At 42.9% G+C, this 14,746-nt stretch overlaps 2 pseudogenes; both read right to left on the bottom strand.

The window, feature by feature from the left end:
- Positions 1-787: 787 nt before the first annotated feature.
- LOC112481087 lies at positions 788-906 on the bottom strand (annotated as a pseudogene).
- A 1,196-nt stretch (positions 907-2,102) lies between these two features.
- Positions 2,103-9,936, bottom strand: LOC102884671 (annotated as a pseudogene).
- Between the last annotated feature and the right edge of the window lie 4,810 nt (positions 9,937-14,746).

The following is a 14,746-nucleotide window of genomic DNA, read 5'->3' as shown; positions in this document are numbered from 1 at the left end:
CTTTGCATAAGCTTTCTAAGGTTCATCTAGGTTGTAGCATACATCAGAACTCCATTCCCTTTTATGTCTGAATAATATTCCATTGTCTGTACATATCACATTTTATTTTATCCCTTAGTCAATGGACACTTGGATTGTTTTTATCTTTTGGCTATTGTAAATAATGCAGTAAAAAACAAACTGACATGCAGGTATCTGTTCAAGTTCCTGATTTCAGTTCCTTTGGATATATATCTAGGAGCGGAATTTCTAAGTGATGTAATAATTCTGTATTTAACTTTCTGAGGAATCATCATGCTATTACACTTGGCAACTGTACAATTTTACATTGCTAAATATTTTATTATTTTCAAGGCTATTGTAAATGGAATTGTTTTTAAAATTTGCTTTTGACTTGTTAATTATAAATGTATAGAAATACAACTGAGTTCCTTGTAATGATTTTGTATCCTGCAGATTTGCTGAATTTACAAGCTTACTAGATTTTTTGTGGAATCATGGGCTTTTATACATATCAGATCATGTCATCTGTATACAAAGATAACTTCTTCCTTTCCAGTTTGTATGTCTCATTTCATGCCTAATCACTCTGGTTAGAACTATGTTGAATAGAAATGGTGAAAGCTAGCATTGTTGCCTTATCTCTGATCTTAGAGAAAAGCTTTCAGTCTTTCACCATTGAGTATGATGTTAACTGTGGGTTTTTTATATATGCTTTTTATCATGTTGAGGAATTTCCCTACTATTCCTGGCTTATTGAGTGTTCTTTTGTTTTTGTTTTTTTAAATGCCTACAGCACCTGGTATTCCAACGTGGTCTCCCATCCAAGTACTAACCAGGCCCATCCCTGCTTAGCTTCCAAGATCAGGTGAGATCGGACACGTTTAGGGTGGCATGGCCATAGACTATTGAGTGTTTTTATGTCAACTTTTTTTTTCATGTGGAAGTATGCTCAATTTCATTCACAAGTGAAGAAATTCTAAGCAAACAATGAAATAGTCTTTTCATTTTTCAGATTGATAAAAATGCATATGTTTTCTAATATCCAGTGTAGGTAATACTGTGGGGAAATGTGATAAAACACATTAGGTGGAAATATAAAATTGAATGAGAGTTTTGGAGGAAGTTTGGCAATATTTATCAAAGTTTTCAATTTATATATATTTTGATTCAACAACTCTATCGCTAGAAAGTTACTTTTTAAATTTATTTTTTAAGGTAGCTGTATACATATTTTTTATGTTGTTTTTTTCAAATGAGCTTTCTACATCAATTAGGATGATCATATAGTTTTATTCTTTCTATTGATATGATTTATTACATTGATTAATTTTAGTATGTTAAACCATTCTTCCATTCTAGGAATATATCACACTTGGTCATGTTATAGTTCTTTTGATATACTGCTCAATTTGGTTTGCTAGTATTTCACTGAGTATTTGCATCTATACATAAAGGACTTTGTAGTTTCTTTCTTGTAGTACCTTTGTATAGATTTGTTATCAGGGTAATGTTGGCCTCATAGAGTGAGTTAGGAAGTCTTGCCTCTTCAGTTCATTGGAAGAGCTTGGGAATAATTGGTATGGATTCTTCTTTAAATGTTTGGTAGAATTCGCCTATGAATCCATCTGATTCTTTGTTATGAGGTTTTTCATTACTAATTCAATCTCCTTACCAATTATAGGTTATCTTAATTCAGGCTGCTATAACAATACAATAGACTGGGTGGCTTAAACAACAAACATTTATTTCTCACAGTTCTGGAGGCTGAGAAGTCCAAGATCAAGGTGCCAACATATCAATATCTGGTAAAACCACACTTCCTGGTTTTCAGATGACTGTCTTTTGTTGTATCCTCAGATAGGGGAGAGCAGAAAGAGAAAGCAAGCTCCTTTGTGTCTCTTCTTATAAGACACTAATCTCATTCATGACAATTCTTCCCTCATGACCTAATTACCTCTCAAATGAGCCACCTCCTAACACCATCACATTAAAGGTTAGAATTTTAACATGAATTTGGGAGGGACATAAACATCCAGGTAATAGAATAAGTCTATTTAGATTTTCTTTTTGTGTGTGTGTCTTATTTTAATTAATCTTATTTGAAGGTCCTTATTTTGGAGCACTGCAAGGAATTTTATTATCTTTTTCTATTCCTTAAAGGTTTCCGCAAGTTTTGGCAAATTACATTATCCTCATGAATATGTTTCAGATTGACTCCAGATGCATCAGCAGATTCATCATCAATCCACCTCACCAGCACTTTATCTTTCTACAATATGTCGAAGCCAATAGCACACTGCAACTTGAGTAAATAGACAGGCCAAGGTTTAGAGGGCAGCTATTGGCTCATTCCAAATGATTGGAGTCTTGCATTAGGCATGCAAGCCCCTAACAATGTTGCAATCCAAATACATGTTCAATCTTGTAGGTTAAAATTTTACAAGATTGAAGTAGCAAAATATTAGCTATTTCAGGAACATAATAGTTATCAGAAATTGAATAGTCACTTAAAGATGTTTTCTAGAGCTTCTTCACTTTGTATTTGTGAACTATAAAAATCATTGTCGTTCCTGGCAAAGCTGAATATTCTCACACCATCTGTCAGCGCCAAGCTGATCAAGAAGGGAAGGCTTCGGTGGTGAGATGCCCAGTTGAAAGAATGCACGAGGAACCGACATGAGAATGAAACAATGGGCACCAACTTTATTGCAGGGAGTGCGTGCTTCTGTGCTAGGAGACCGCATGGGTTTTATATATGTCAGAGAACAATAGTGGTATTCTGCCACACATGTGTACTAAACAATAAGCTGAGTCATACTTGCATTAAGTTAGGCTCAGGCGCCTTACTACATTAATGTAACATTTTAAAGCCGGAGTTCTGTCCCTAGCCACGAGCCTGGATCGTAGCCAGACCTGGGACCCACGCTCCATCCTTATAGGATTGTGGCACAGGATCTGGCCCAGAGGGCACTACTCGGGATCTACAAAAACAATATAAAGAACAACAGGGGGTGGTTCCATAGTGTAGTGGTTAGCACCTCTGCTTTACATGCAGAAGGTCTTGGGTTCGCAGCCCAGGTAGAGCCACGGACCATACCCCAGGCACGCCAGGCCCCGGGTGCATGCTGCAAGCATGTGGGAGGAGATGCCCCACCTTCAGAGATCCAGTTCTTAAAAGGGAGATGGCAACATCCGTAGGTCAGGGGTGGAAGTGGGGGCGGGGGTGGGGATTAAAGAGAGGGAAAAAAATAGAACAACAAAATACTACCAGGCTACAGGCTACAGGCTACAAGGGCTAGGATGGCTACAGTCCACCGCCAGGAGAACCCCAAAGAATTCCACCAAGTTGTCAAGGGGTCTTCTCCCAGGGCATGGGTGGCTTGGACTTGAACATCCATTTCCTGGAGAGCTGCCTATGCCTGCTTGGCATGATCAGGAATGTAGACACAGCATTCTACATGGAGTAGGGCACAGGTGCCACCCTGGGCAGTAGTTAGGAGGTCAAGGACCATGCGGTTTTGCAGAATTACTTTCTGCATTTGTGTGGTTTCATCCATTAAAAGAGTTATAGCCTGACGTGTAGCATTCAATGCCTGTGCGGTGTGCTGGGCTAAAGCTTCTACCTGCAATTCTACATCTATTGATCCCCCCACCACCACCAAATGAATAAAGCCAGAGAGTAGAACCACCATGCTGCCCGTTTCTGCCAGTGCCAGCGGTGATATATGGGATCCCAATTATAAGGCAATTGGGGAAAGGTAGATAAAATGCATCCAGCTAAATAGGGATGTCCCCAGGTACAACGGCTGGTCCAATAAGTGGGCAAGTAGGGCCAGCCATAGTGCCTGCAGACCCAGAGATACCCTGCAGGTAGCTAGCTGGTAGGCTCTATACCAGCATAACGTCGCCCAACCCATTGGACCTTGGAAATATTAGCAAGGGTGGTGTTAGCATACAGCTCGGAGGTAGACACCCCATGATACGGTTGGCCACAGATCTTACTTGCTCTATGCAGTGAGGGGCCTGCTCTTGCAATTCCACATGTTCTCCTGCCAGCCATCCCCACCCACTGGAAATGGCATAGCCTATGAAGGGTAGGGAGTTGCGACGATCACAGTGGAGCAGCGCTTCCACAGCCCACCATTGTTGGTTCCATTCAGGTGTGGTATTCCAGATGCTCAGTCATGTCCAGTTCTCAGCTGTAGCCGGAGTAATGTGCCACAGCAGTCCCTCCGCCACTTCCACTGGTAGTTCAGGACACACCCAGCAGCGGGAAACATTGTGGACAGCAGCAAACACGTGAGCCCAGGACATGACACTATTCCTGTTGTCAGCCTGGGTGATAGGATAGAGCAGACAAAGGGACCATTAGGGGCGAGTTCCGTCCTTCCAGGAGGATGCAGGCCACCTGCCCATCTTGAGATAGAAGGGTGGCCGAGAGAGAAGCTGCCCCTGGCCTATGGTACAAGACAGTTTCTCCGGGGGTAGCGGGCCAGAGGGTCTCCATTGGCATCACAGAATAGAGAGGAATGGGCCAGAGGCTAAGGACAAAACTCCCCATTAACAATGAACCCTCCGCCATCATCGGGAGTGACACAAGGGCGTGGGCCAAATGCAAATCCAGGGTTGTACCCGCAACCCATTGTGTAAGCCCTGTCCCCAGGTCTCCACCAGAGCCACTCACGGCTTCTGTTACCTGTATAACACAGGGCCACGACCAGGTGGCCTGTTTACCTGCTGCTAAAGGTTCTGGGACTGGCAGGAGCAGAACTCCCTGGTAGGCTCCAGGCAAGAACTGTTTAGCAGTGGTGCCTGGGCACACTTTGATAGCCCACAGCAAGCCTGCTACATCCCTGTCAAGGGAAGACAACCCCGTTCACCTGGGCTGCTCATTCAGAAGGTGTATAGCCTGTAGTGGGTTAGTGTACCAGTGGCAGCAGCCCAGACCCAAGGCGCATAGTTTTTTCCTTCAGCAAGCTGTTGAATTGTTCTACCATTCCAGCTGCCTGTGGGCGATAAGGAACATGTAATTGTCACCACACATCATTGGTGTGAGCCCAGGTCTGCACCTCTTGTCCAGTGAAATGAGTGCCTCTGTCAGTGGCGATTAATAAGGATCGGCCATAGGTTGCCGCGAGGTGCTCCAAAGAGGTCATAGTATGACGTTGATCAGTAGGTGCCACCAGCCATGCAAACCCTAGGCCGGTAGCAGTGTCCACACCTGTGAACTCATAGCGGTATCCCCGGTCTATGGGCAAAAGCCCTATGTAGTCCTCTTGCCATTCCTGGAGTGGCTTAGCCCCACGGGGCACTACTCCCAGGGTTCTTTTTACCTGCCATCTCTCTGGGCGCTGCTCAGCACACCAGGGGCATTGTGACACCGCAACTGGTGCTCGTGCACCAGGTCAGTGATAGCCCCCATATCTTCGCTTACCTGTTCCACGGTACGACCCTTACATGCCCCAGTTTCCATGGAGCCGGGGGCCAATGTCCACTGGAACCAGTGGTACATGGGCGGAGCGAATTCGTGCCAGCTCATCGACTGCATCATTGCCCAGGGCCTGTAAACAGCCGATGGCCAGGGACATGGTATATAGTGGCCCCCTGTTAAAGACCCCACTTCCAGAGGTCTTCCCACAACCCCTGGCCCCACAGGGGACGGTAGCCTATCATCCACTCCTGGGCAGCCCACCGAGGCAGCCACAGAGTTAGACCTCGAAACACAGCCCAGCTGTCAGTGCAGATGTGCATTGTGCCAGTTTCATTAATGAGGACCAACTACACAGTGCGAAGCTCCACCCATTGGCTGCAGTGGCCAGCACTAGTCTCATACCAAAAGGTTTCTGTGGTTGGCTGTAAGACCACGGCAGCCCATGTTGGCATGAGCCATCTGTATACCAGGCATCTTCAGGGATGGGAGCCCGACCCTCTACAGAGGGACTCGGTACATCTCCTGTCTCAGCAGGTTCCACCAAGAGCTCTGCTTGAAACTGCACTGGTCTCAGTAGGGGGTGCAGTTGACCTGACAGGGGACTTGCAGAGAATTGTGCCCACTGCTCCAGGTACACCCCCCACTTGGTCAGTGTAGGGGTTTGTGCAATTCCCATATGGGGGTCTTCACTCAATACTGCAGCCACCCCTCCACAGGGTACGTGGATTGCACAGTTATGGGATTGGGGCCAGTGATGGCCTCACTGGCAAGAAGGGTTGTATATATGGCAGTCAGTTGCTTCTCTATCAGAGAATACCGCGCTTCTACGCCTTTCCATAACTGGGACCAGAAGCCTGTCAGCACCTTCTGGGAAATGTGCTTCTGCCACTTTTTTTTGCCCAAGCCCCATTCAAACTCTGTATCATCCACCTGCACCATAAGCAAGAATGGGAGGGCTGGATCTACAGCTTGCTTTGTAGCTTTAAAGGCCTCTTCTATCTCTGCGGTCCAATCCTATTGGGCACTCCATCACACTAGACAGTGCAGGGGTTGCATCAAGGAGACTAAATGAGGAATTAACACTCTCCAAAACCCCAGCAGTCCCAAACAGGTTTGGAGCTGCTTCACGGTTTCGATTTGAGGATATGCCTGTATCTTATCAATCACTGCCTCTGACATTACTTTTGTCTTACCCAACCAGACAACACCCAAGAATTTGACAGAGAACCCAGGTCCCTGGATCTTGTCCTTGTTGACTGCCCAACCCCAGTTGGCGAGAGCTTCTCGCAAGATGATTGCTGCTGCTCTAGTTCTGTAAGAGAATCAGAGGTTAGCATCATACCATTGATATAATGATACAAGTACATTGTGGGTGGTCGTTTCCATGTGGCTAAATCTCGAGCCATAAGACCATGCCACAAGGTACGGCTGTGCAGATAGCCTTGGGGAAGGACGAGAAATGTCCACTGTCGCCCTTCCCAGGTGAAGGCAAACTGTTCTTGACTTTCTGGGGCTATGGCAATAGAGAAAAAAGTCATTTGCCAAGTCCATCACATAAATGGTATCATCCAAGTTCATGTTACAACCAGTCAATGATGTCCGTGACATTCAGTCCGGCGGCATGCAGGGGCAGTGTAACCTTATTCAGCTCCCGATAGTCAACTGTCATGCACCAGGAGCCATCAAGCTTCTTCACTGGCCACAAGGGGGAGTTGTATGGGCTATGAGTAGAACGAATTACACCGGCTTCTTCCAGCTTCAGAATGGTGTGTCCTATTTCCTCATGGCCGCCTGGCAGGGGGTATTGCCTTGTATTCACTACCCGGCTAGCCTGGGGCAACACCAACGGGGAATAGCGTGGACGTCCTCAGAAAATAGTTTTCACCACCTGGATATGAAGGCAAAATTTACCAGCAGTGGTATTTACAGTCAAGCCTTGCAAAACATCAATTCCCAAAATGTACTCCTGTTTGGGAGATATGTACACTTGGTATGTCAGAGGAGGCAATCTGCCACTACCCAATGTCATAAAGATCTGCCATATGCGAATGATTTGGCCCCCATAGCCTTCTATGATTTCAGTGGGCCTGGAAAACTTGTCTGGAGTCCCATAAAGCAGGATGTTGTCAGCACCAGTGTCCACGAGGGCTAATATCCTCTGCACATTGCGAGGGGAACAATGTATAGTAAGTTCCACATGCCTCATCAGGTCAACCAGCTCCCCCACCAACTGGGTGTCCCCACCAAATCCCTAATCAGGTTGATAATCAGCCAGCCGCACCTCACGGGTTGTGGCTTTCCCAGGAATAAGAGTGAACTGCTGGTTACGGTGCAGCTGATTCCACAGTGCCACCAGCACTTCATTGGGTTGCTGCTCAATCTTTTCTGCAGAGACCCCTGCTGCAAGGAGATCAAACACATTTGCCAGGGGCTCGCTTTCACAGCTGATTGGGCATGGCACTGCCCCGCCCCCTCTTTGTGGCCACGCCTCCATCCATGCCCTAGCTGGTTTGGGAGTGCAGGGAGTGGTATAGCACACACTTGGGTGGAACGCTCCTTGCATTTCACTTCCACATCCCCGAGCTTTGCCATGGAAGACATTACCTTGTTGATCCGCCTATCCACGTAAGGGGCCAGCAGTGCTGCCATGGTGACAAAGGTACCTGATAGGCCAGAGGTCAAGATCAAGTCTTTCATAGGGTTGTAAATACCTCCTCATCGGGGCTAGTGTACTGGGCCCAAAACATCATCTATCGCATGCCCATTTCCCGAATTATCTGGACCAGCTCTAAGTACATGGTCCATCTGCTCACTGTCTCTAGCAGCTCCCCTGGGTCGGCCCATACTGTCTGTGCAGCAGACATGAGCCAGTTAATGAGGGAGTGGTTGCCCTGCGCTGTCCCTGCCACATTCTGGAAGCGCTGCCTGAGGGTCAGTATCACCGCTATGGAGGCCAGCTGAGCCATCTCTTCCAGAGATAATTCAGTTCCTTCAGCCTCGTCATCCCACAGCCACAGCAGCCACCCCGGAACTGTCTCCTGGGCTCTGCTGTACCTATTTCGTCAGGTCCTAGAGTTTGGCGGGGTGTCCTGGATCAAGGTGGTATGCTTTTTAGCTTAGGGGGCGCTGCCAGTTTGCCCTCCCTAGGGTCAACAGCTGCTCTACTTCAACCTGCTGCCATATCAACTGCCGTACCTGCCGCGGTATCATTGGCAGGCTCTTAGACCGGAACAATGGCAGTGACCCTTCAGGGCCCTGCAGCATGCGTTCTGCTGCAGCCAGCCACCTTTCCAGCACTTCTTTCTGATGCTGCAATTGTTGCACCCGCAGAGCCTGGCCTGAACCTCCAGGATGGCCTGCCGCAGCACCGCCAGAAACATCCAGGCCACCCGACACACTGCCTCCCGGTGAGCAATTGAGACATTCAACTCTAGCAACTCTAGGGCTTTCCGCATGTCCTCCAGACGTGGCTTCACTCCATCCCAATCCTCCGGGTTGCCCACGTAGCCAGATACTTGACCTTGGGATACCTCTAGGAGGCGGGGGCCACATGTCCTCCAACCGGGTATCCTCTGCCCGTGGACGGACCAGAGCGCTTGGGGCTGTACTCACCTCATCCTGCTGGGTACTCCACATGTCACCATGGAGCTTATCAAGAAGGGAAGGCTTCTGTGGTGAGACACAGTTGAAAGAATGCACGAGGAGCCGACATGAGAATGAAACAATGGGCACCAACTTTATTGCGGGGAGTGTGGAGAGTGTGCTTCTGCACTAGGGGACTGCATGGGCTTTAAATATGTCAGAGAACAATAGTGGCATTCTGCCACACATGCATAATAAACAATAAGCTGAGTCATACTTGCATAAGTTGGGCGCAGGCGCCTTACTACATTAAAGTAACATTTTATACCCAGAGTTCTATTCCTAGCTGCAAGCCTGGATCACAGCCAGACCTGGGACCCACACTCCACCCCTACAGGGTTGCGGCACAGGATCTGGCCCGGAAGGCACTACCTGGGACCCACAGGTCAAAGAGATCTGTCCAAAGAAGAAATTCCAGGAGTATCTTGAGTAAAGATAATCATCGTTAATCCCACAACACGGAATATATCTTCAGGTTTCTTTTTTAAAAACTTCATGTTGTGCCCTGCATGACTTTGTAGATTTTCTGTGTTATTATTGACTCTAAAGATACACCTGTTGCAGAAACAGGAAGCAGTTCTAAGAGTTTTACTGTTAAGACACAGAAAAATACTTCATTGCAATCTTTAAGCCATTTAATATGTTCTTCACTGAGAACTCCCATGTTCCCTAGAGATCCAGTATACACCAATGGACTTTATATTAAATACTGCATTTCTCTAGGGAAGGTGTCTTTCTGTGAGGAACATTGAAAAATTATTCAAAGTCTTTGGGACCCTCATGGTGGAAAGTGATCTAGTCTGATTGAAAATGCAAGGTAATGAGTCCAAAAAGATCACTATCTGGCTGGAAAGATTCATTCATCAAATGTTGTTCCCCAGCATCTAAGTTTTCACACTATTACACAAGTGCTGTGTTCTTTGAGATGAAAGCTGTTTTTAGTTTCTGTTCAGAGAGTCATACAGTTTGATCCTTACAGAGGAAGTTTCCTGTTGAAGAACAGGAATGTGTGGGCCTGGCCATAGCATTGTGTGAAATGCCTTCACTTGCCCCCACCCCAACGGCCTCAACGCCACTCACTCACCTCCCATGGTAGCCTTTTCACTCCTCTATTTCTTTCTGAGTCAGTTATGGTAGAATATGTTTCTAAGAATTTGTCCATTTTATCTATATAAGGTTATCCAATTTTTTGGTGTACAACTATTCATAGTGTTACCTTATTCTCCTTTTTATTTCTGTAAAATTAGTAGTAATGTCCCTACATTCATTTCAGATTTTAGTAATTTGAACCTTCTCTCTTTTCTTCTTAGCCAACCTAGATAGATGTCAATTTTGTTGATCTTTTCAAAAAAACAACTCTTAATTTTGTTGATTTTTCTTTTTCTATTCTATTTCTCTCTCTCTCTGCTCTACTGTTATTATTTCCTTCTGCTAGCTTTTGGCTCAGTTTGCTTTTCATTTAGTCCCATAGATATACAATTAGGTTACTGATTTGAGGTGTTTTTTTCTTTTTTCAATATACACATATACAGCTATAAATTTCTTCATAATCACTGCTTTTGCTTTATCCCATAAGTTTTGCTGTGTTGTGTATTCCTTTTCATTTGTCTCAAAGTACTTTTTAATTTCCCTTGTTATTCTTCAATGACCCATTGTTGGTTAAGAATGTGTGTTTAATTTCCAAATATTTGAAAGTTTTTCAGTTTTCTTTCTGTTATTTCGTTTCATTCCATTGTGACTTAAAAAGATACTGGGCATGATTTTAATCTGTTTACATTTATTGAAATTTGTTTTGTGGACTAACACGTGGTCTATTCCAGAGACTGTTTCATAGGTACTCGAGAAGAATGTGCATTTTCCCGTTGATGATAAGTATTCTGTTTATGTCTGTTAGGTTTAATTTGTTCATAGTGTTGTTCAAGTTCTCCGTTTCCTTATTCATCTTCTGTCTGGTTGTTCTCTCCACTATTGACAGTGGGTTACTGATGTCTGCAACTATTATCATAGAACTGCATATTTTTCCCATCGATTCTGTCAATTTCTGTTTCATATATTTTGGAGCTCTTTAGGTACAAATGTATTTATAATTGTTATATCTTCTTGCTGTATTGAAAGTGTGATCAGTATGAAATTTCCTTCTTTGTTTCTCCTAATCTTTTTTGTTTATTTAAAGTCTATGTCTGACAATAATATAGAAACCCCAGCTCTCTTTTGATTACTGTCTGCATCGAATATCTTTTTCCATCCTCTTACTTTCAATCTCTTTGTTAATTTATATCTAAAGTTAATTTCAGATAGCATATAGATGGATTCTGGATTGTTTTTAAATCCAGTCTGCTAATCTCTATCTTTTAAGAGAAGATTTTAATCCACTTACATTTAATGTGATTACTGATAAAGGTTTTACTTCTGTCATTTAACTATTGGTTTTCTAGGTGTCTTCTGTTTTATGTTTCTCAGTTCCTCCATTGCTGCCTATTTTGTAGTTAGTTGATATTGTAGTGTACTATTTTGATTCCCTATTGTTTCCTTTTCTGTATGTTTTTAAAGTTATTTTCTTAGGAGTTACCTAGAGTATTACAATTAACATTTGTAATTTACAATAATATGTTTTGAATAATATCAACTGAGTTCCAGTTGTCTATACTCTGCTCCTATTCATCTCCTCCTTATGCTATTCTTGTCACAGATTACATAATTATGCATTGTATATCTATTATCATAGATTTATAATTACTTTATGCATTATTCTTTTAAATAATATAGGAAAATTGAGACAATATAAACCAAACCAAAAGTACAATAATATTGAAAATTATATAATTGTATTAATCAATGTTAACCCAATAAACAATAAAAAAAATTTGTTTAAGGGGAGGGAGAGACCAATTGGGAAAATCGTTTTATGAACAATATAGATGTCTAACCAATGTACTGTATACTTGAAGCTAATTTAAATAAATTTATTTTTAAAAATTTTTAAATGAAAAATGTTACAATAATACTAGCTTTCATATTTACCTATAAAGTTACCTTTACTAGAGTTCTTTAATATTTTCTTATGTCTTTGAGTTACTGTCAAGCCTTCTTTATTTCCGCCTGAAGAATTTGTTTTAGAATTTCTTGTAGGGCAGGTATACTGGTAATGAACTTCCTCAGCTTTTGCTTATATGGAAATGTTTTAATCTTGCCTTCATTCTTGAAGGATAGTTTTGCTAAAAATAGAATTCTTGGGTGACAATTTTTATTTCAGCATTTTAAGAGTTTTATTCCAGAGGGGGAAAAAATGGAAAAAATGATAGAGGCTCTGTTCATTCCTCTGGCGACCAAATCAAAGTTGTGACAGAAACAAGGAGCAGCAGCAAGGAAAAATCACCTGGGATATAGATGAACAAGCCATACAACTAGGGAGAAATCCAAGAAAGCAATGGCAGAAGGTAGCATGAGGTGAGGACGCAGGGCTGCCCAGTCCCGAGTGGCTGAGTGGACTGGAGGCTGCGATAGTGGCAGACGCCTCTTAAAGAGGCCACATCCATGAGCGGATTTTTGGGTGACAGATCTGCTCACTCTGAGCATCAGTGCCCGTTGGACTGAGAGCAGGGGGCACCAGGGACTTACAGAGAGACATTGTTGGAGTGAGGGCCTAGGCGAGACTTGCTCGGTACAGAAGTAAGTACAGGCAGTATCCATTGTTCCCTGTTGAGCCCTCCCCTATACCAGTGCTCCAGACACAGCACCACCATAGCTGTGATATCATCAAACTGGATAACACAGGTTTTTCCACCCAGGAGGATTCCCTGAAACCCTGCCTACCTCAATTCAGGCCCCACCCAAGCCATATCTAGGTTTATCCTCAGCGAGTCAGGTGTTCCTTGCTAAGTAAGACCCACACTGGTAGAGGCAGCCGTCCTCGGAATAAACAAAGGAATAAACAAAGTGAATAAAGAAAAGGATTAAATGCCCTATCTAGAGGATGGGAAAGCCAATCAGGACACTCAATCAGAATGGCAAGAAAAAAGATGCCAAGACAAAATAATTTTAAAAGGATATGGGATATTATTAAGGTTGCAAATTGTCATCTGATTGCCATAAGAAAATCAAGATGTTGAATAGCTGTTTGAAGAAACAATGATGGAAAACTTCTCTAACTTGGTGTAGGAAATGGACATAAAATCCAAAGAAGCTCAGAGAATTCCAGAAATCAGGGATCCAAAGAGGCTCACATCAAGACACATCATAATTAAAATGCCAAAGGTAAATACGAAGAAAGAATATTAAAAGCAACAAGAGAAAAACAGATAGTTATTTATAAAGGAGCACTCATAAAGCTGGCAGCTGATTTCTCAAAAGAAATTATGCAGGACGGAAGGGCTTAGCAAAACATATTCAACAGGATGAAGACCCAGGATCTACAACCAAGAATAATTTATCCAGCAAAGCTATCATTTAGAGTTGAAGGACAGATAAAGAGCTTCTCAGACAAAAATAAGCTAAAGGAATTTATCACCACTAAGCTAGTATTACAGGAAATTTTGGAGGGACTTCTTTAAGAAGAAAAAACATGTATCAAAAGCAGGAATAAAAAAATGGTGACAACTACATTCCTGTCAATAAGTACCTTAAATGGAAAAGAATTAAGTGCTCCTACCAAAAGACAGAGTGGCTGAAAGGATAGGAAAACAAGACCCGTACATATGAAAAGGAAGGGGATGGAAAAAGATATTGCTTTGATGGACCTAGAAGTTATTTAAGTCAGGCAGAGAAAGATGCACACTATATGATTTCACTATATGCAGAATCTAAGGAATGAAAAGAAGAAATTAATAAAAAACAGACTCATGAATATAGTGGACAGTTTGGTGACAGACAGAGAGGAGGAGGGTTTGGAGGACTGGGAGAATTGGGTGAAGGGTTGAAAAAGTATAAATTAGTAGCTGATAGATGGTTATGGGGATGGAGAGCATGGCATAGGGAATGCAATTAGCATTAATACATTGGCTAGGTGGAGGTCAGGGGAGGGAGGGAGCAATTGAGGGGATCATTTTACTAACAATATATATGTGTAACCAAGTTACTGTATACTTGAAATTAATTAAAATTTTTTTAAAAAAAGGAAAATAAAAGAATGTTATTCCACTGCCTTTGGTCTTCATGGCCTCTGTAGAAATCTGCTGTTAACCTTATTGAAGACCCTTTATACAAGAGGAGTCATATCTCTCTTGCAGCTTTCAACATTCTCTTTGTCTTTGAATTTCAACAATTTGACTATAATATATCTTGATATAGATCTCTTTAAGTTTATCCTGTTTGGAGTTCTTTGAGCTTTTGGGATATGTATATTCATGTATTTCATCATATTTGGGAAGTTTTTGGCCATTATTTCTTCAAGTATTTTTCTGGTGTCTTTTTCCTCTTCTCCTTCTGATACTCTTATAATGCCTAGGTTGGTCTGCTTGATGGTGCCCCACAGGTCCCTTAGACTTTATTCACTTTTCTTTATTCTTTTTCTTTTCTGCTCCTCAGATTGGATAATTTTTTAATATCTGATCTTTACGTTTACTAATCTTTTCTTTTATTTGCTCAGATCAACTGTTGGTTCCCTCTAGTGAATTTTTTTTATACATATCAGTTATTGTAACTTTCAGCTCCAGAATTTCTTTTTGGTTACTT

The sequence above is a fragment of the Pteropus alecto genome, unplaced genomic scaffold (assembly GCF_000325575.1).
Source record: "Pteropus alecto unplaced genomic scaffold, ASM32557v1 scaffold725, whole genome shotgun sequence".
Taxonomy (NCBI): domain Eukaryota; kingdom Metazoa; phylum Chordata; class Mammalia; order Chiroptera; family Pteropodidae; genus Pteropus; species Pteropus alecto.
The sequence above is the reverse complement of the archived record's forward strand: the minus strand, read 5'-3'. Positions and strand labels throughout refer to the sequence as shown.